We start from the raw sequence: 22,445 nt of genomic DNA, 5'->3' as shown, positions 1-22,445 counted from the left end.
AAAACACAACATACCAAAACTTATGATATACAGTAAAAGCAGTACTAAGAAAGGAAATGTATATATTCAAATGCTTGCATTAAAAAAAGAAAATATCCCAAATCAACAACTTAACTTTATACATTAAGGAATTACAAAAGAAAAACAAACTAAACTCAAAGCTAGCAGAAGGAAGGAAGAAAACAGTAAATACTAGAGCAGAGAAAAACAAAATAGATCATACAAAAGCAATAGGGAATATAAACAAAACTAAGTTTTTTCCTTAAAAAGATAAACAAAATTGACAAACATTTAGTTAGAATGACTAAGAAAAAGAGAGAGAAGCCTCAAAATCCTAAAATTGGAAATGAAAGAGTGGACATTACAACTGTTCATACAGAAATAAAAAGGATTTCATGAAAGTCTTATGAATAATTATGTGCGAACAAATTGGGTAACCTAAGTGAAATGGACAAATTCCCAGAAAAATACAACCTACCAAGACTGAATCACAAAGATATAGAAAATCTGAATACACCTAAAATAAGTTAAAAAAAAAAAAAATCAGTAATCAAAAACTTCTCAACAAAAAAGAGCTCAGCTCAGAACAAGATGTAGCTTCAGTGAATTCTACCAAAGATTTAAAAAAGAACTAACACCAATCCTTCTCAAACTTTTCCAAAAAAAAAAAAGGAACATGCAGGACCACTTCCCAACTCATTCTGTGAGGTCAGTATTACCCTGACACCAAAACCAGAAAAAGACTCTACAAGGAAAGAAAATGATAGACTAATATCCCATATGAATATTGATGCAAAGTTCTTCAGTAAAATACAAAAACTTAATTTGCAAACCAAATTCAATGGCATATTAAAAGATTATACACCGTGTCCAAATGGGATTTATTCCTGGAATGCAAGGATGGTTCAACATTGTAAAGTCAATCAAAGCAATACCCCACATTAACAGAATGAAGGGGAAAAAACATGATCATCTCAACTGATGCAGAAAAATCATTTAACAAAACTCAATACCCTTCCAGGATAAAAAACATTCAACAAACTATGAATAGAACAAAACTATTTTTCCTCTAATACCAGAAATAAGACAACAATGGCTATTTTCACAACTTCTCTTCAACACAGTACTGAAAGATCTATCCAGAGAAATTAGGTAAGAAAGATAAACAAGAGAAATAGAAATTAGAAATGAAGAAATACCACCTTGGGCAACACAGTGAAACCCTGTCTCTACAGAAAATGCCAAAAAAAATTAACCAGGTGTGGTGGCACATGCCTGTAGTACCAGCTACTTGGAGGCTGAGGTGGGAAGACTGCTTGAGCCTGAGATGTCAAGGCTGTAGTGAGCTATGTTTGCACCACTACACTCCAACCTGGGTGACAGAGCAAGACCCTGTCAAAAAAAAAAAAAGAGAGAGAGAAAGAAAGGAAAAGAAAAAAATAAATTATCTGTTTGTAGATCACGCAGTTTTATACATAAAAAATTCTCAAAGTTATACACAGAAAAAACTGTTAGAACTATTAAATAAATTCAGAAACTTGGAAGATACATTATCAACATGAAAAATCTGCTGATCTCTATACACAAACAATAAACAACCCAAAAAGAAAAATAAGAAAATAATTCCATTTACAATAGCATCAAAAAGAATACTTAAGAATAAACTTAATGAAGAAGGTGAAAAACTTGTGTACTGAAAATTACAAAACATGGCTGAAAGAAACGGAAGAACACACAGATAAAGAAAGGAGGAAAGATTTCTACTTGGTCTAATTTCTCTCTTTCCAAGAGAAGTGGAAGAATACAAGTAGAAGGGAGTGCATGAGTATCCTGAGTATCCTTCCTTTTATGCTGACCCCACAACATCCTAAGCAGCCAAGAGGGTTAGAGATGTCTCATTACAAGTGATTCAGAATGATATGTGTTTGGAACCTGCAAAGTCCAAAGGTCCCCAAAACAACCTTCAACTCTGAAAAACTGCAAGTTAAGGGGTCTCCAAGACCTCCTCAGTTTTACAGTTCCTAGGAGAACTAACATAACTAAATGAAAGCTATTATATTCATAGATACAGTTTATTAGAGTAAAAGGAAACAGATAAAAATCAGTCAAGGGAAGGCCAAGCACAATGGCTCACACCTACAAATACTTGGCCTCCCAGCACTTTGGGAGGCCAAGGTGGGAGGATCACTTGAGCTCAGGAGTTTGAGACCAGCCTGGGCAACATAGTGAGACCCCATATCAGTTAAAAAAAAATCAGTCAAAGAAAGAGGCACATGGGCAGGATCCAGAATTCCAAGCACAAGCTTCAAGTTGTCCTCCCAGTGGAGTCACAGATTCTCCTGGCAACAGATAATGTCACACATAATGTGTGACATTATGCATGGAGTGTTACCAACCAGGAAAGTTCACCCAAGCTTGATGTCCAAGGTTTTTTAGAAGGGCTTGGTCAAGTAGATCTTGTTGGCCATACACATGGCTGACTTTAGCCTCTACCAAAATGGCAGTAAAGCTTTAACCCTCAGTCTTTGCTCCTTTTCTTTCTAAAATTCTCTAAAGCAAACTATTAAAATAATTCTCACTTAAGCCAGCTATTTATCCAATATAAGGTTCAAAAGCAATAACCTCAATAAAGTCAGTTGGTGAGAAAGTAATTCCTTTAGTCATTAAAAACGCTCAGATAAGAACTTATGACCATGTAACACTAAAATTTAATTATAGACAATGAGGTGGAATTTCAACAACCACTAAAGAAGGAAGTATTAACCAGACTGAGCAAAAAAAGACAAGCAATGAATGTGGTTTGTCCTGGGAAAAACAGTGGTAGTAGAAAAAAGATAAATCAATAGTTATGTGTTAAATTAATGAGAGGCGACCACAGCCTCTGCCCGGGGAGACCACCAGGGTATATTGTAGATTTTTTCAAAGAACTTAAGCTCAAGCCTTTCAAATGCAATGAACCCTGCACAGTTGTTCACTGGCTCCTGCAAAATGTTAGAGCAGCTGCTTCCTGCCACAGGACAACTCCACAGCACACAGCCACCCTGGGCCTACCCCTGACAGTGTAGCTTCTCTCAGGGCTGAGAACCTGGGCAGAGGAAAGGGGTGGGAAAGGGGTCAGATTTGCATAAAGCTCCACAAAACACACCCCCTCCATGCAGGGAGCTGAGTAGGAAATAAAGGGCCATCAAAGAGTCCAGCACCAGCTTTGGGGTGAGAAAAGAATAGAACTTTCATCTGAGGAATGTGAGCCCTTTCAAGTTTTAGGCCCAAAAAGGCATTGAAATAAAACAGCAATCACCCTCTCAACTCTCCTATTTGAGCTAAGTATTCGTCTCTTGAAACTGCTTACTACTGCCACAAATAGCTATAAACTAACCTAATAATGCCATACCAGACACTATAACCCATATCCTATAACTTAACAGCGTATAGCCAATCACTAATCAATGTTATTTCATAAACCAATCAGGGCAAACAACTTTGTATCAACCCACTGGCCATCTCCCTATTTGCCTTTAAAAATCCACAGGCACAGTGGCTCATTCCTGTAATCCCAACATTTAGGGAGGCAGAGATGGGAGAACTGTTTGAGCCCAGGAGTTTGAGACCAGCCTAAGCAATATAGTGAGATCCTGTCTCCATTAAAAAAACAAACAAACAAAAAATCCACTTATATCTGCTGCTAACTGGAGAATATATTCAGGGCAATTTGAATCTATACTCCCGGATTGCAGTCCTCAAATTTAACACAAACTTTCTACTTATATTAATTTTACCTTAGTTTCTTCAGTTTAAGTCAGCAGAGATTTCCTCCAAAGTCTGCACCGTGGCCTGGAGTCCTCTCTTTGAAATCTCTGTTTCAAATATCACCTGGGCAGCCAGTGAGAAGGAGGAAGAGGAGGAGAGAGATTTCAAATACCAGCATTTGGAGTGATCCCTCTGCTTTTCTTCCTCATTTCTGATACGTGCCTGTCGTTGGTTTCAGGGTCTAGCTCTCAAGCTGTGGTGATTCGGGAGCCTTCATTGACCATGTCATCTGGAGGGATAGTTACTCTCACCTGTGGCTCTAGTACTGAAGTGGTCACTAATGTTCACTAGCCATATTCGTTACAGCAGAAATCTGGCCAAGTCTCCAGAACACTGATTTATAATTCAGGCAACAATTCATGGGCCCCTGCGTGGTTCTCAAGATCCCTCCTTGGGAGCAAGGCGGTCCTCACCCTCTCAGGTGCCCAGCATGAGAATGAGGCTGAATATTATTGCTGGTTGTACCATAGTGGTGTTCAGCATAGTGACATGACATAAACCTTCTATTACAGAAATATGAGAAATAGATGAAAACAAACAAGCAAACAACAACAAAAGAACCTTTCATGGCCCTCGTCATGTGGCGATCACATTATCAGACACACCAGCTCTCAAGGCAGCCTAAATATGGACCAGCCATAGAAAGGGGAAGGGAAGGGTCTGAACTGATTTTGATCTCTGCTTGAGCCCTAAAGTGCATGTCAATGATTTGTAAGAAACTGGCTCAGGAAGCCGGGCGCGGTCGCTCATGCCTGTAATCCCAGCACTTTGGGAGGCCAAGGCGGGCAGATCATTTGAGGTCAGGAGTTCAAGACCAGCCTGGGCAACACAGTGAAAACCTGTCTCTACTAAAAATACAAAAATTAGGCCGGGCGCGGTGGCTCAAGCCTGTAATCCCAGCACTTTGGGAGGCCGAGGCGGGCGGATCACGAGGTCAGGAGATCGAGACCATCCTGGCTAACACGGTGAAACCCCGTCTCTACTAAAAATACAAAAAATTAGCCGGGCGCGGTGGCGGGCGCCTGTAGTCCCAGCTACTCGGGAGGCTGAGGCAGGAGAATGGCGTAAACCCGGGAGGCGGAGCTTGCAGTGAGCTGAGATCCGGCCACTGCACTCCAGCCTGGGTGACAGAGCAAGACTCCGTCTCAAAAAAAAAAAAAAAATAAAAAAAAATACAAAAATTAGCTGGGCATGATGGTGCACACCCATGGTCCCAGCTACTTGGGTGGCTGAGGCAGAACTGTTTGAACCTGGCAGGCAGAAGTTGCAGTGAGCCAAGATTGTGCCACTGTACTCCAGCCTGGGTAACAGAGTGAAACTCTGTCTCAAAAAAAAGAAAAGAAACCGGCTCAGGAAAAACAAAATCCAATTATTTTATAGTCCAGAAGGAACAGTAAAGGCTAAGTCGGATCTAAGCTGAGGTCAAACACATTTCCTCTAAAAAGCAGTGGTTCCCTATGAGGTACTTTGCTTGGTAAGTACTAAGAGAAGAAACTCTCCTTTTGTATTTTACTAAAATTTAGTTTATTGGGTTGCATTTAAAGCAATATGTATGTATCACATAAAATCAAAAACTATAAAAAATTCTCTGTGAAGATTCTCCTAAGATGTTCTTTATCTCAATCAATATATTTCTAAGTTTGAAGGCATCCTTTCATTTTTGTTCTCAATATTTCCACAACTGCAATCAAACTTTGTTCTAGTTCTGTTTTGATATACTTTTGTTTAAGATTAGTATAGGTAATTTCCAATTTCCTAAAATGTTTACAAATATTTGAATGACTGCTTAGTATTATTTTGATTTGAGTGCTAACACAATATTATAGCATTTAGTTAATCCTTTTGTTTACTAGTCAAACGAAGATGTGATATTATATTATTATAACAGCACTCCTGCTTATTTTGTGAGGTCAGAATATGCAATCCATTTTCAATGGGAGGCCTCAATTAGATGTTATCCCTGACTTACAATGCACAGAATTGAGAAAAAAGAAGTTAGTTTGCTGCTCAAGTTAGTTGGAGCATAATAGATTAAGGTATGAGGAATGATTTATATCCAAAACTTCACCAATGTCTTCATACATGTGTTAGAGCAGTGTGTACCAATCTTTACTATGCATATATGAATTACTTGGGGATCTTATAAAATGTAGATTCTGATTCAGTGTGTCTGGAGTGAAGACAGAGTTTCTGCATTTCTAAAAGGTTCCTGCCACACAAAATCCTATTACTATGTCTTAGTAATAACACACCCATAAAAGTAGGATAAAATAAGAAGGAGAATCCTTGGCAGACAAGAACCTAAGAGAAATCTCTGACATAGAGAACTAATAAGTTTGGATGACAGAAGAACCCCACCCTCCATGCAGGGAGATGACCAGGGATGACAGCTGCAAAGCTGGGAGAGGCTCCCCTTTCTTTAAAAAATAAAAGCAAAAGCAAACAAACAACGAATCTGACCTGCCCTCTAGCTCTTGTCCAATCTCCCTACTGGCTTCTCCACTCTTCTCTGAAGTGCAGACCATCCTTAGCCTCTCCCCTCCATATCGCTGATTCACAAATCCCCTTCTCAATTGTTGGATCTTTCCCTTTCCCACCTCATTATCCTCTGTGACCTGCACAGTTAACTATAATATAAAGGCCAGGAAAAACTTTCTTTCCTAGGAAGGTGGCATCCATATGTCCTTTCTCTTTCATTATCCTCCAATACCCTAGTTCTGAAGTACTCCCAAGTCAGTAGATTCTGTTTTTCCAACTCAACCAGCAACTCCTTCTTCTCCTTCTTGGGGTCCTCTGCATTTCCAGTGAATCCGGTGAACCACACAAGCATGCTAATTTATTCTCCCCAACCCTCACCACTCTGCTTTACGTGCTGATGTAGTGAGGAATCAAGAAGGAAGAGAGCCAGGTGCGGTGGCTCACGCCTGTAATCCAACATTTTGGGAGGCCGAGGCGGGTGGATCTCTCGAGGTCAAGAGTTCGTGACCAGCCTGGCCAACATGGTAAAACCCCGTCTCTACTAAAAATACAAAATAGTAGCCAGGCGTGGTGGCACACACCTGTAATCCCAGATACTCAGGAGGCTGAGGCATGAGAATCACTTGAACCAGGAGGCAGAGGTTGCAGTGAGCTGAGATCGCACCACTGCACTGCAGCCTGGGCAACAGAGACTTCATCTCAAAAAAAAAAAAAAAAAAAAAAAAAAAAGAAGAAGAAGAAGAAGAAGGAAGGGAGACCTATGGATTCCTGAGTAGCCTGGGAAGTGAGTTCATGGCTGAACTCAGCTGGGATACCAGACACCTATCTCGGGGTCTCTGTTTAGTGTTTACAGGGCCTAGCAGCTCTGTCCTCCCAGGGTGCCTGGAGAGTCATGAACCATACCCTCCCACCTCCCACCCAACCCCTCCTCAAGAAGAATAACCAGACTACGTGTGAGGGGCACAACCAGGTGGGCAGGATAGACTTTTATTGAGTCCCTTCCTCCCTAGGAGTTGGAGAGGGAAGAAAAGAGGTGCAGGGAGGGGGGCTGTTCTCCCTGAGCTGTGTGGCTCAGGGAGCAGAGCTCCAGAGACACCTCCACCAGAGCCTGGACCCCTTTCCTCCTCAGTCACCTAAGTCTCTGCACAGGTGGGTGGAGACCAGGCATCAAGGCTCAGAACTGGCAGGGCCCTAGGCTCAGCCTGCACAGTCTCAGCCTGTGGCTAACCCATTAAACATCTCCTACAATGGAAGTGGCACATGGGTCTTAAGACAGTGTCAGGAGTTCTAATTAGGAGATGGTGGCATTATACACATAAGAGAATGAGGTCTCGGGTGAGTGATGTAGCAGTTGAGTAGGAGGCATGTGCATGACCTACACTGTGGTGAGAAGGACTAGATGGGAGAGGGTGTTGAGTTGAGGCCCTGAGCTCATCTCTGTGATGGAAACCTGAACAACAGCTTCCCATACTGGTTTAAGCGTGTCATCTGCTCTCTGGACAGCACATTGCTGTTCTTCTAGTCACTGAGATTTACATGAACCATCACTTTTCATACCTGGAAAAAGAGCTGGTTAGTTTCTTCCCTTTCTCTCTCTCTCTCTCTCTCTCTCTCTCTCTCTCTCTTTTGACAGGGTCTCTCTCTGTCACCAAGGCTAGAGTGCAGTGACACAATCATTGCTTATGGAACTCCTGGGCTCAAGCAGTCCTCCTGTCTTGGCCTCTAGAGTAGCTGGGACTATAGGTACATGCCACCACACCTGGCTAATTAAAAAAAAAAATTGTAGAGACAGGACTCTCACTGTGTTTCCAGGTTGGTCTCAAATCCCTAGGTTCAAGTACTCCTCCTGCCTTAACCTCCCAAAGTGCTGGAATTACAGTCAAGAACCACTGCATCTGACTGGTTACTTTCTATTGAGTGAAGGCATTGAAGGCAGAATATTTTAGAGCACATGGGATGCCCTTACACACTGAAGGGCTGTTGTTAAAGCATGTGATCAAATATCCCCTGAGTTACATCAGAAACCATAAAAGGGAGGTACCAGTGTGTGCGGCGCTCGTTTGGGGAGCAGGGGAGTGACGGCTGAGGCCCAGCACAGACAAGATGCTCCTGGGGTGTCATTATGGGCCAGGGTGCTTGTGGCCACCCTGGTGATGGGTGGAGGTAAAGGTCAATTGAATGGCTAGAGAGCAGTGGAAAGGCAGGATTCTGTGTCTGGGAGAGGGAAGGAGGTCCAGCCCCTGCCCAGGCATCGTTACCCACCCTTCTCTTTGTCTCTGTCCCCTCTGGAGTAGATTTCCAGGACTGTGGTATCGCTGGTGTTTTTCCTGCATCACAAACAGAGCAGCAGAGAAGCTGTCTGATGACTAATTTCTGTGATGACACTGAGTTGTCTGGACAACCTTAAGGGATTCTGCTTGAATACGGTGAAGTTTTTATTTTGTTTGCCTTCTTCCTACCATCCAGTGAGATCCCAGCCATAAACTGGGATGTGATTGATCCCATCAGGTTAAAACAAAATGACTGCAGCTACACATTCTTAAGAACACTGGGCTCCTGAACAAAGCAACATACTCATCAGGGGTCCTAGAAATATGAATCCCTAGGTGACTTCTCTCCTTCCACCAACTTGCATTGTAGGAGAACAGGCCTGGAAAAACACCTTAGTCCCCTAGTCCTTAATGCTGTCTGCTTGCTAGAAAGTTCTGGAGGCTTTGGAAAAATACAATCAGAAGAGCACCCAACTAGATCAGCCATGTTTCCTAACAGCGCTTGATTTCACAGATGTCCCTTAGAGGGAGGGACTGTGTGTTCTGTGCTCCTGCTTATGACTGTTCACAGACAGGCCAGCTGTGCTATCTGGGGCTGCAGACTCAGGGCAACTTTTCTCTACATCTTTAATGCATTAAACTAGTGACTCATGTACCTCATATCCCTGAAGAGCCAGCCGCAGGCAGGCCTGATAGGTCCTGGTATAAAGGTCTGTGATTACTGTGCCCCTGAAGATATAAGACCAGCTCTTAACAGTCCTGGTTAAACTCTCCTGAGTTCCCCCTTCTCTCCGGCCTCTGCTAACAAGGTCCTTCTGGGATGCTCTGTCTCTGTTCAGTCATGACATATCAGCATCCTCAGATTCAGGCCTCATCCATTCTCAGCCCCTACATGCTCCCAGGAGAACTCATTCACCTCCAGGATTCATTGCACATCTTCCTCAGGACACCCCCCACCCCACCACCATTTCCATGTCTAATGATACAACTGGGCCAGCAACAGAAGTCCTTTATGACTGTCGGTGCTTTCAAGTTGACTGAAGTGCAGCCTGGAGCAGATAGTAAAAATTGTAGGAACCCTGCCTCGGACTCCCAAGCATCTTCAACTGCTGGTTTCAGAGGCAGATGGAAAAATGTGCCTTGCAGGAGTCAGTTCTCAGGACAAGGGAATGTCTGTATAATGCCCCCAACAGGCTTCTGTGTTGTGAAGTTAGAGTCCCATCAAATGAACCAGGCTGATTGGGGTAGTGGACATGTGCCGAGACCCCTTCTTACTCACCACGGGGATTGCTTTAAGAGTACTCGGGTATCCTCCAGCTTAGTTCTGTGTTCTCCAGCCATCACTCCAGCGACCCTTCGACCTGGATTCAAGCCCCTATGAATGGGCACCACTTGCCAAGACCAGCTCAGTTGGGGAGACCCTAACTCAGCAGTACTAGAGGAATTAAAGATACACACACAGAAATATAGAGGTGTGGGGTGGGAAATCAAGGGTCTCACAGCCTTCAGAGCTGAGAGCTTCGAATAGAGATTTACCCATGTATTTATTAACAGCAAGCCAGGCATTAGCATTGTTTCTATAGATATTAGATTAACTAAAAGTATCGCTTATGGGAAACAAAAGGATGGGCCAAAATAAAGGGATGGGTCTGGCTAGTTACCTGCAGCAGGAGCATGTCTTTAAGGCACAGATCGCTCATGCTATTGTCTGTGGTTTAAGAACGCCTTTAAGCAGTTTTCCACCCTGGGTGGGCCAGGTGTTCCTTGCCCTCATTCCGGTAAATCCACAACCTTCCAGCGTGGGTGTCATGATCATCATGAACATGTCATAGTGCTGCAGAGATTTTGTTTATAGCCAGTTTTGGGGCCAGTTAATGGTCAGATTTTGGGGGCCCTGCTCCCAAGAGATATGGGCTTTGCCCTTGAGAAATAAAAGGACATGAGGCCTCACTGGGCTGGAAGACTGGAATGGGGAAGCAGTTTAAGGTTACCCTGAACATCAAACCCGGATCACCAGGCAATTGCAGAACTGCAGACAAGTATGATCTGATATGAACCTGAGATGGGATAGGTGAGGAGGGCCCTTTATTACCTGAGCTCTAAGCACCTTGGCTGCCTTTGGCAGTGCTAGAGAAGGTCCCCATGAACCAGGTTGGCACCTGGATGTGAAGCCACCTGGGGACATGAAATGCTCCTACAGGAAAGGACAGGTGATCTGGTTATATATTCAGTCACGAGGCTCTCCTAAACAAGGGGAGCGGTGTAGAAAATGACATGGCCCAGATTGAAATGATTAAAAAGAAAAAAAAAAAGGTATGACCATTTTTAAACTCCAAGGGTAAGGGAACAATCTATCCCTGTTGGGAGGTTGGTACGTAAGAGTCCTTCATGGCCGGGCATGGTGGCTCATGCCTGTAATCCCAACACTTTGGGAGGCCAAGGCAGACAGATCACCTGAGGTCAGGAGTTCAAGACCAGCCTGAACAATATGGTGAAACCCCGTCTCTACTGAAAACACAAAAATTAGCCAAGCGTGGTGGTAGATGCCTGTAATCCCAGCTACTCAGGAGGCTGAGGCAAGAGGATTGCTTGAACCTGGGAGGCGGAGGTTGCAGTGAGCCAAGATGCTACCACTGCACTCCAGCCTGGGCGACAGAGCAAGACTCTATAAAAAAAAAAAAAAAAAAAAAAGAGTCCTTCATAACTGATAAGGATGCATTTAGCTTCAGTCTGTTGCACCAACATCACCAGACAGGAAATGGGGCTCAACTCAGAGGTCAGCCAGGGACACAGCTGAGGTCTGTTTTCTCCTAGTACAAAGAAACCACTGCTCTTTATTTGAAATTTTTTTTTAAAAATGTAATATAGAACATAAACAAATCATGTAAAATTAAATATCAAGGAGTAAATATGATGAATCTTATAATGAAAACCTTCCTGACATGGCTTCACTGGGGAAGATAAAATGAGTTTGTGCATATATCCACATATAGAGCTTAAAGAAATGAACTTTTTTAATCTAAAAATAGTTGTAGACATCTTTCCCAGTCAGTAAATACAGATACATATTAGAGTCATGTTTCCTATGTCATACTTCCAAAAAATGAGAGAAAATAACATAAACAATGAAAAATATTTGTATGAAAATAAAAGAACACTCTCCTAACCTGAGATTTATAGAAACAAGGAGACATATAGAGTAACCTACACCATTTGAGGGACCCTCAAGAATAAGCAATGTCAAAACAATTGTAGGACTGGTGCAGTGGCTTACACCTGTACTCCCAGCATTTTGGGAGGCTGAGGTGGGCAGATCACTTGAAGTCAGGAGTTCCAGACCAGCCTGGCCAACATGGTAAAACCCCATCTCTACTAAAAATACAAAAAAAAAAAAAAAAATCAAACTATACTACAAGGCTACAGTAACCAAAACAGTATGTTACTGGTACCAAAACAGAGATATAGACCAATGGAACAGTACAGTGCCCTCAGAAATAATACCACACATCTACAACCATCTGATCTTTGACAAACCTGACAAAAACAAGAAATGGGGAAAGAATTCCCTATTTAATAAATGATGCTGGGAAAACTGGCTAGCCATATGTTGAAAGCTGAAACTAGATCCTTTCCTTATACCTTATACAAAAATTAATTCAAGATGGATTAAAGACTTAAATGTTAGACCTAAGACCATAAAAACCCTAGAAGAAAACCTAGGCAATACCATTCAGGACATAGGCATGGGCAAGGACTTCACGACTAAAACACCAAAAGCAATGGCAATAAAAGCCAAAATAGACAAATGTGATCTAATTAAACTAAAGAGCTTCTGCATAGCAAAAGAAACTACCATCAGAGTGAACAGGCAACCTACAGAATGGGAGAAAATCTTTGCAATCTACCCATCTGACAAAGGGCTAATATCAAAAATCTACAAAGAACTTAAACAAATTTACAAGAAAAAAATCAAACAACCCCATCAAAAAGTGGGCAAAGGCTATGAACAGACACTTCGCTAAAGAAGACATTTAGGCAGCCAACAGACACATGAAAAAATGCTCATCATCACTGACCATCAGAGAAATGCAAATCAAAATCACAATGAGATACCATCTCACACCAGTTAGAATGGTGATTATTAAAAAGTCAGGAAACAACAGGTGCTGGAGAAGATGTGGAAAAATAGAAACACTTTTACACTGTTGGTGGGACTGTAAACCAGTTCAACCATTGTGGAAGACAGTGTGGCGATTCCTCAAGAGATATAGAACTAGAAATACCATTTGACCCAGCCATCCCATTACTGGGGATATACCCAAAGGATTATAAATCATGCTGCTATAAAGACACATGCACACGTATGTTTATTGTGGCACTATTCACAATAGCAAAGACTTGGAACCAACCCAAATGTACATCAATGATAGACTGGATTAAGAAAATGTGGCACATATACACCACGGAATACTATGCAGCTGTAAAAAAGGATGAGTTCGTGTCCTTTGAAGGGACATGGATGTAGCTGGAAACCATCATTCTCAGCAAACTATCGCAAGGACAGAAACCCAAACACCGCATGTTCTCACCCATAGGTGGGAATTGAACAGTGAGAACGCTGGACACAGGGTGGGAAACATCACCCCCTGGGGCCTATAGTGGGGTGGGGGGAAGGGGGAGAGATAGCATTAGGAGAAATACCTAATGTAAATGACGAGTTCCTGGGTGTAGCACACCAATGTGGCACATGTATACGTATGTAACAAACCTGCACATTGTGCACATGTACCCTAGAACTTAAAGTATAATTTTTAAAAATCCTGAGCATGGTGGCATGTGTTCATTCTTTTCTAGTTGGGAGTCCTAGCTACTTGGGAGGCTGAGGCAGGATAATCCCTTGAACCCAGGAGATGGAGATTGCAGTGAGCCAAGATCATGTCACAGCACTCCAGCCTGGGCAACACAGTGAGACTCCATCTCAAAAAAAAAAAAAAATCCACTTCTCTCTCTACATATATACACACACATATACATATACACATACATATACAGAATATACGTGTGTGTGTGTTTGTGTTTAGTAACAGTCTGTTACAATTAAGATGATTTAAGATGAGAGAGACATCTGGAACATAATCCTAAACAGAATATCACAACAATGGAAAGGTAATTTTGAGATCCTCAGAAAAAGCATTTTAAAAATGCTTTTTAGAATCTGTTCAGTTCAGTGATATTAAGTTCTATCTACTATAAAACAATCACTGACATTGGCTGAGCACTTAAAATCCGCTAATACATCTAAAACATCATCTTATTTAATTTTCATAATAACACATGACAGTAGGCACTATTCGTAATCCCATTTTACAAATGGAGTAAAGTTATTGCCAGTCTTGTCCCCATAATGAATCCGTAATGGTATAAGACTATACAGTAACTTGAGGAGGACCTTTATTTATAACGTATGTCAGAGATGACAAACAGACATCCTAAAGGCAGTGAGTTGCATATCCCACTCCTTTGTAAGTTGCTCTTGATGTATCACAGCATTCTTCCCCACTCTACCCAGACCTGGCCTTATGGTTCTCAACCCGGTGCTTCATTAAGACTCTGCAATTTTCATGTGTAATTGTCCCAAATGAATACATATGCCTTTCATCCCTGAACTTGATCTATGTCTAAGATTAATGAAGGATATTCATGATGTACATTGTGGAGTAAGAAAATGATACCTCAGAACAGGATGTATACAATGAACACTCTTGTAAATATGGCATATGTGCACAAAACATTGTTCTGCAACAATGCATCCCAATTCATTATTTCTTAAACAATAGGATTAAAGATACTGTTTTGGTGAGGACATCTGTATTTTAAAAATTTAAACATATTTAATTATACGATTTAAAGAAAAAAGAAGGATACCCCTTAGAGACACCCTAAAGTGGGAGGATTAGTAAAACTTAGTCAAGCCCAGTCACAGTGGCTCACGCTTGTAATCCCAGAACTTTGGGAGATCAAGGTGGGCAGATCACAAGCTCAGGAGTTCGAGACCAGCCTGGCTAATATGGTGAAATCCCATCCCTACTAAAAATACAAAAATTAGCCCAGCATGGTGGCAGGCGCCTGTAGTCCCAGCTATTCGGGAGGCCGAGGCAGGAGAACCGCTCGAACTCGGGAGGCTGAGGTTGCAGTGAGGCGAAATCTCACCACTACACTCCAGCCTGGGCAACAAGAGCAAAACTCTGTCAAAAAAAAAAAAATTAGTCAAGAAGCAACTGATGAAATACTTTGGAAGCAACTGGTGTCTGCTTCTGTTCTGTGGCACATCTCACCCCACGATGAAAAGAATGAGCATTTAGGTTGTGAGCAGACCACTGTAGGACCACTCCTGTGAAAACAAAGTACCACCAAGGCTAGAAATGTGTGAATTTTAAGGCCATGCTCAGGATTCCAAAAGGAAGAGAGGCCAAGCACAGTGGCTCATGCCTATAATCCCAGCATTTTGGGAGGCTGAGGCAGGAGGATCACTGGAGGCCAGGAGTTCAAGGCCAGCCTGGGCAACAGAGTAAGACCCTGTTGCTAAAAATAAAAAATAAAAATAATAAAAATAAATTAATTAAAATAAAAAAGAAGAGTGATAAGGCATTGTGTGGGGACTTCATAGGAAAGAACTGGAGACAGTCTGTCAAAGAAGAGAGAAATAATCAGGCATCCAACTAGAAAGGTAGAAGTAAAACTATCTATAATTGTAGAAGATATGATCTCATATATAGAAAACCCTAGAGAATCTACACCAAAAAATTCAAACCAATAAACAATTTCAGCAAAGTTGCACAATACAAAATAAACATACAAAATCAGTTGTATTTGTATACACTAGCAATTAAGAGCAAAGAAAATAGATATATAGAAAACAATTTAATTTACAATAGCCTAAAAAAGAATAAACTACTTAGGAATAAATTTAATCAAGGAAATTGTACATTTTTACACTAAAAACACAAAACATTGCTGAAAGTAATTAAAGAAGATATAATTTCAGCTCTTGGGAACTTAATAAGGGACAAAAAAAGGCTAGGCATTGTGGCTCAGGGCATGGTGGCTCACACCTCACGCCTGTAATCTCAGTACTTTGGGAGGCCAAGGCAGGAGGATTACTTGAGCTTAGAAGTTCAAGAACAGCGTGGGCAACACAGCAAAACCTCGTCTCAAAAAAAAAAAAAGAAAAAATTAGCTGAGTGTGGTGGCATGTGCCTGTAGTCTCAGCTAGAGGATTGCTTGAACCTGGGGAGGTGGGACTGCAGTGAGCCATAAAGATGCCACTTCACTCCAGCCTAGGCAACAGAGTTTTAAATATATATATATACACACACGTACACACACACACACACATAAATAGAAAGACATCCCACATTCATGGAGTGGAAGACAATACTGTTATGACCTCAATGCTACAGAAAGTGATTTACAGATTTATTACACTGTCTATCGAAATCCCAATTTTTTGCAAAATCAGTAAAAGATTGTTTTTAAGTTCACATGGAACTGCAAGGGACCCAGAATGGCCAAAACAATCTTGAAAAAATAAAATAAAATTGGAAAACTCACATTTCCTGATTTCAAAACTTACTACAAATCTACAGTAATCAAAATAACGTGGCACTGGCACAACGGGAAACACAAAGGTTAATGGAGTAAAACTGAGAGTCTGGAAATAAACCCATACATCTTTTGTTGATTGATTTTCCACAAAATGCCAAGGCCATTCAATGGATAGAAAATGATCTCTTCAACAAATGATGCTAGGATAACCAGATGTTCATATGTAAAAAGGTGAAATTGGACCTTTACCATACATCATATATAAAAATTAACTTAAAATAAATAAAAGACCTAAATACAAGAACTAAAAATATAAAACTCTTAGGTGAAAGCTTATAGGATATCTACATTTACTTGGATTTGACAATGATTTCTTATATATGACACCAAAAGCGCAAGCAACAACAACAAAAACAGATTAAATTGGACTTCATCAAAATTAAACACATCTGTGCACCAAAGGACATTATGAAGAGTGATAAGATGGCCGCAAAGTGAAAGAAAATATTTAGAAATCATGTATCTGATAATGGTCTAGTATCCAGAATGTATACACATACATATACAAACACATGAAAAGATGCTCAGCATCATTATTCATTAGAGAAATTCAAATAAAAATCATGAGATACCACTTCACACCCATGAGGATGGCTGTAATTTAAAAAAGGAAAATAAGTGTTAGCAAAGATGTGGAGAAATTGAAACCTTCACACATTGCTAGTGGGAAAGCAACAATGGTTTAGCTACTGTGAAAAAAGGTATGGCAGTTCCTCAAACCGTCAAACATAAAGGTACTATATGACCCAACAAATGCATGTCTAAGTGCATAACTAAAAGCACTGAAAACAGGTATTCAAACAAAAACTGCTACACAAATGTTCTTAGTGGCATTATTCACATAGCCAAAAGGTAGCCAAAAGACCAAATGCCCATAAAGTGATAAATAGATGAACAAAAGGTGGCATATCCATACAATAGAATACTATTCAAACATAATAACAAATGAAGTACAGATACATGCTATAAAATGAATGAGGCTTGAAAACATTTTGCTAAGCGAAAGAAGTCAGACACAAAGGCCATATCTTGTATTATTCCATTTATATTAAATATCCAGAATAGGCCAATCCATAGAGAAAAAACCAGATTAGTAGTTGCCAGGGCCTGGGAGAAAGACAGAATGGGGAAGACTATCAAAAGGGTACAAAGTTTCCTTTTGGGATAATGAAAATGTTTTGGACCTAGATAATGGTAATGATTGCACAATATGGTGAATGTACCAAATTCCACTGAATTGTACACCATACAATGATTAAAATAGTATACATTGTATGTATTTTACCACAATTAAAAAAAAATTATGGCCAAGCATGGTGGCTCATGCCTGTATTCCCAGCACTTTGGGAAGCCAAGACAGGAGGATTTCTTGGAGCCAGGAGTTCAAGACCACCCTAGCTAACATAAAGGGACCTCATTATAATACTAAAAAATAAAAACATAAAGGGAATCCTTGATAGCTGTATCACAGGAAGAAATTTTCTTTAAGGGAACTACAAAAGGTCACTAGGAGGCACAAATGCCCAGGTTCCACTGGCCTAGCGGATGTGTACCTACCTATCCAATAGTTACTGTTGTCTGACATCACAATAGTTGTTCTCTTTTCAAGTAACTAAATGTGATGGCCTGGGAAGATTATTTGCATAATTTCCCTTGCAAACTTTAGGGACTGATAATTCCCGGTGGCCCAGAAGTGTTGTAAGGGTCCCAGGAGAAACACCACTTGAGGGTATCTACACCATTGCTTGGACTTGGCTCCTCCTCACACTCCTCACTCGCTGCATGGGTCAAAGGGAAACCCTCTGAGCTCGCACAGAGGAAGAGAATGGTAAATGTATTCCCTGACCCAGCATTGCCCATGACTGCTCTGACATTTCTATCTCTATTATTGCTTGTAGGACTCACTTCTCAGGCTGAGGTGATCCAGGAAACCTCACGGACCACAAACCCTGGAGAGACCATCACACTCACCTGTGGCTCCAGTGCCGGGGCTGTCACCACAAGCAACTACGCAGACTGGTTCCAACAGAAGCCCAACCAAGTTCCCCGAGGTCTGATTGGTGACAATACCTATAGAAACCCAAATGTCCCTGAGCGGTTCTCTGGCTCCCTGCGTGCAGGCAAGGCTGTCCTCACCATCACAGGAGCTCAGCCTGAAGATGAAGCATTTTACTACTGTGCTCTCTGGTCCACTGATCACTGCCACAGTGACAGAGCTCAATAGGGAAGAGTGACACAAACTTCGTAGCTCAGCTTCAGTGCCCTCCCCTGAGGCATTTCTTCTTAGTTCGAAATTTGTTCCTGGCTTGGTGTCTCAGGACAGTCAATAGACATGACTCAGAAGAGATGATTCACTTTTTTTTTTTTTAATTTCAAGACTGTAACTGCTGAATAAGGAGAACTACATCTCATTCTTTCTCTGTTTTGAAAGCACTCTTCACTCTTCCAATATTCTTTCTTTTTTCTTCCTTAGTAAGACAACGTCAGTAATACCTGCTTTAACATGCGGAATTGTGGCTGTGTTCCCCAGTCTCCCTAACTCTTGGTGGGCATGTGAAAAAGTTCTAGTAAAGTGTAATCTGCACTCTTGTGTGGGATTATTGGAAGTCTCCTTTTAAATGTCATAATAGCTCTACTTTTGGTATATTTTGTACAAGCTCATACTGGACACAACCTTATTCAGATATCAACTATACATTCTGGATAAAATATTGAAAAGCAACCACATCTTGCAGTAAGCCAAGATCACACCACTGCACTCCAGCCTGGGTGACAGAGCAAGACTCTGTTTCACCAAAAAAAAAAAAAAATAGTAATAATAATAGGCAACCATCTGAACAATCAAGACAGTGAAGAAAAATATGAAGATCCTGGATAGAAATTGATGTTTTAAAGATGGGTATGGTGGAACAGAGTTTCCCAATTTTATGGCTTTTAGACTGGAGGCAGCATCAATTGGCATGATTAAAATTCCTAGAGAAGGTTGGGCACGGTGGGTCATGCCAGTAATCCCAGCACTTCAGGTGGCCAAAGCGGGTGGATCACTTGAGGTGAGGAGGTCAAGACCAGCCTGGCCAACACGGTGAAACCCTGTATCTACTAAAAATATAAAACTTAGCAGGGCATGGTGGCACATGCTTCTAATTCCAGCTACTCTGGAGGCTGAAGAAGGAGAATCACTTGAACCCGAGAGGCGGAGGTTACAGTGAGCCGAGATTGCGCCACTGCACTCCAGCCTGGGTGACAGAGTGAGACTCCATCTCAAATAAACAAACAAACAAACAAAAAGGAAATATCAGCAGAGAAATAGAAACCAAAAAGATTTTCCAAAGCTGAAAAATACTGTATCTGAAAGAAAAACAAAGGGGGTGAACTGCAAAATGGAGATAACAAAGAAAGAGAGAGTGAATTTAAAGACAGAGAAATATAAATTATTAAACCTGAGAAAAAGGATTGAAGAAAACTGAACAGCGCCTCAGGAGCATAGAAAACTATCAGAAATTTTAACACACAATGATTATGAATCCAAGAAGGAGAGAAAAGATACAATGGATTAGATAGTTTGGAGGAAAAAAGGCCAAAATTTCCCAAATTTAGTAATAAACAAATTTACAAATATAAGAAGCTAGCAAACCACAAGCAGGATAAAACAATAAAAATTACACCTACCTATCATAGTCAATAAGATATATATCATGTTCATAGGTTAAGATATGAATTATTTTCAAATTGGTATATAGATTAAATACAATCCCAATAAAAATATCAGCAAATTTTTTTCTTTTTTTGAGATGGAGTCTCGTTCTGTTGCCCAGGCTGGAGTGCAGTGGCACGATCTCAGCTCACTGCAACCTCCGCCTCCCGGGTTCACGCCATTCTCCTGCCTCAGCTTCCTGAGTAACTGGGACTACAGGCGCCCACCACCATGCTCAGCTAATTTTGATGTATTTCTAGTAGAGACGGGGTTTCACGTGTTAGCCAGGATGGTCTCGATCTCCTGACCTCGTGATCCACCCGCCTTGGCCTCCCCAAACTTTTTGTAGAAATGAACAAGCTATTTCTAAAGAATATGTGAAAATGCAGCATATATGGAATAGTCAAAACTTTTGAAATTTTTGAAAAACCAGAACAAAGCCAGAGAAATACATAATCTGATTTCAAAACGTATTATAACATTACAGTAATATGTGTAGAACTGGCTTAATGATAGACATATATAGATCAAAATAACATAATGGAGTATGTTTTTTAAAAATCTCGCATTTATGATTAGCTGATTGTCAACGGAAGTGTAAAGGTAATGCAATGGGGAAAGGTTATCTTCTCAATAATAATGGAAAAATTGGCGATGGAAAAATTGGACATACACATGCAAAAAAAATAAAAAGAACATAGACCCTTATCTCATACCATGCACAAAAAATGGTGATAGTCCTAAATACAATAATTAAAATGTTTAAACTTCTAGAAGAAAATCTTTGTAGCCTTGCATTAGGCAAAAACTTCATAGATATAATAACAAAAGAATGGATTCATGAATAAAAAATTGATTAATTATATCTTTTCAAAAGCAAAAGCCAGCAAGATATGGTTGCTCATGCCTATAATCCTAGCACATTGGGAGACTGAGGTAGAAGGATAGCTTGAGCCCAGGAGTTCAAGATCAGCCTGGTCAACATAGCAAGATCTCACCTCTACCAAAAATAAAAAAATAAAAAATTAACTAGGCATGATGGTGTGCACCTGTAGTCTCAGCTTCGGGAAGCTGAGGTGGGAGGATCACTTAAGCCCAGGAGGCCGATGCTGCAGTGAGATGAGGTGGCACCAGTGCACTCCAGCCTAGGCAATAGAGTGAGATCCTATCTCAAAAGAAAAATTTTAAAAAGCAAAAGCTTTGGGCCAAGGAGGATGGGGCTGCAGTGAGCCATGATTGTACCACTGCATTCCAGCCTGGGTGACAAAACAGATGTTGTCTGTAAAAACAAAACAAAAAAATTCTGTTTGTCAAAATATTCAAAAGACACAACTAAGGAAATGGAAAAATAAGCCAGAAACCAAAACAAGAGATTTGAATTTGAAAGCCATTTATCTATAAAAGATTTGTAAAAAGAATATATTTGTAAAAATGTTATGACTCAAAATAAAATCAAGTTTATAATGTACAAAATATTTAAAATATACCTCATCAAAGAAGCTATCTGCATGACTAATAAACACAATGAAAAATACACATCATCAGTGATTAGCAAATGCCCAGCTACATATAGCACAAGGCTGACACAATTGCAGCTACTGACATAAAAGAATAAAAGTACTTCTAATTTTTCTCCGACATCTCTAATCCCAGCAAGGCTTTTTGATAAACCCAGTTGGATCATGGCCTTTTTAAATCTACAGATTCAAAACATTTTCAGTTCAGCTAAATTTGTTGTTTCTTATTTAATATTCCCTAAAACACATGTTACTTTTCTTCTGAAATTCTCATTATCCCTATATTAGGATACCAGGATATAGTTGGCAAACCTTTTTTCACGTTTCTCAAAATTCTATCTCTACATTTTCTTTTATGTTTTGAAATGTATCTTTGACTTGATTATTCAAGTTTCAGCAAATACATGTTCCTTGTATGTTTCTAAACATAACATTTCTTAGTTTTAAGAGGACTTTGGCTGGGCGCAATGGCTCAACGCCTGTAATCCCAACACTTTAGGAGGCCGAAGTGAGTGGATCACCTGAGGTTAGGAGTTCGAGACCAGCCTGGCCAACATGGTGAAACCTTGTCTCTACTAAAATACAAAAATTAGCCAGGTGTGGCAGCGTGCAACTGTAATCCCAGCTACTTGGGAGGCTGAGGCAGGAGAATTGCTTGAACCTGGGAGGCTGAGGTTGCAATGAACTGAGATCGCGCCACTGCACTGCAGCCTGGGCAACAGAGCAAGACTCGGTCTCCAAAAAAAAAAAAAAAAGAGGACTTTTTGTGCCACACTAAAATTTTCCTATATTCTGTTGTTTTTTTTATCTAGTTACAGTCTGTTACCACCAGCAGTTCTGACACTCTGCCCCACTTCTTCCGGATACTGTATTGTTCCTTCTACCACTGGCCTCAGGGTCCCCTGAGATGTGGTGCTGTTTTCTCTGTCTACTCAGGATTCACTTTATAGACTTGGAGCTCCTTGAGCACTGGTCATTCTGAGCATGGTGGAAGGTGTAGGAGCAAATGACCTG

The 22,445-nt window shown here is 40.8% G+C and overlaps 2 protein-coding genes across 2 annotated transcripts in view; one reads left to right on the top strand and one right to left on the bottom strand.

Moving 5' to 3' along the window:
- The window catches only part of LOC106996055 (immunoglobulin lambda-1 light chain-like), an 801,838-nt gene that overhangs the window by 241,164 nt on the left and 538,229 nt on the right, over positions 1–22,445 (top strand). The gene's annotated exons all lie outside the window — the stretch shown is intronic.
- The window catches only part of ZNF280B (zinc finger protein 280B), a 175,790-nt gene that overhangs the window by 102,178 nt on the left and 51,167 nt on the right, over positions 1–22,445 (bottom strand). The window contains exon 2 of the transcript XR_013398592.1: positions 3,777–3,870. The gene's annotated coding sequence lies outside the window, so the exon portion shown is untranslated. The remainder of the gene's footprint in view (positions 1–3,776; positions 3,871–22,445) is intronic.

Source organism: Macaca mulatta, chromosome 10, assembly GCF_049350105.2.
Source record: "Macaca mulatta isolate MMU2019108-1 chromosome 10, T2T-MMU8v2.0, whole genome shotgun sequence".
NCBI lineage: Eukaryota > Metazoa > Chordata > Mammalia > Primates > Cercopithecidae > Macaca > Macaca mulatta.
The sequence above is the reverse complement of the archived record's forward strand: the minus strand, read 5'-3'. Positions and strand labels throughout refer to the sequence as shown.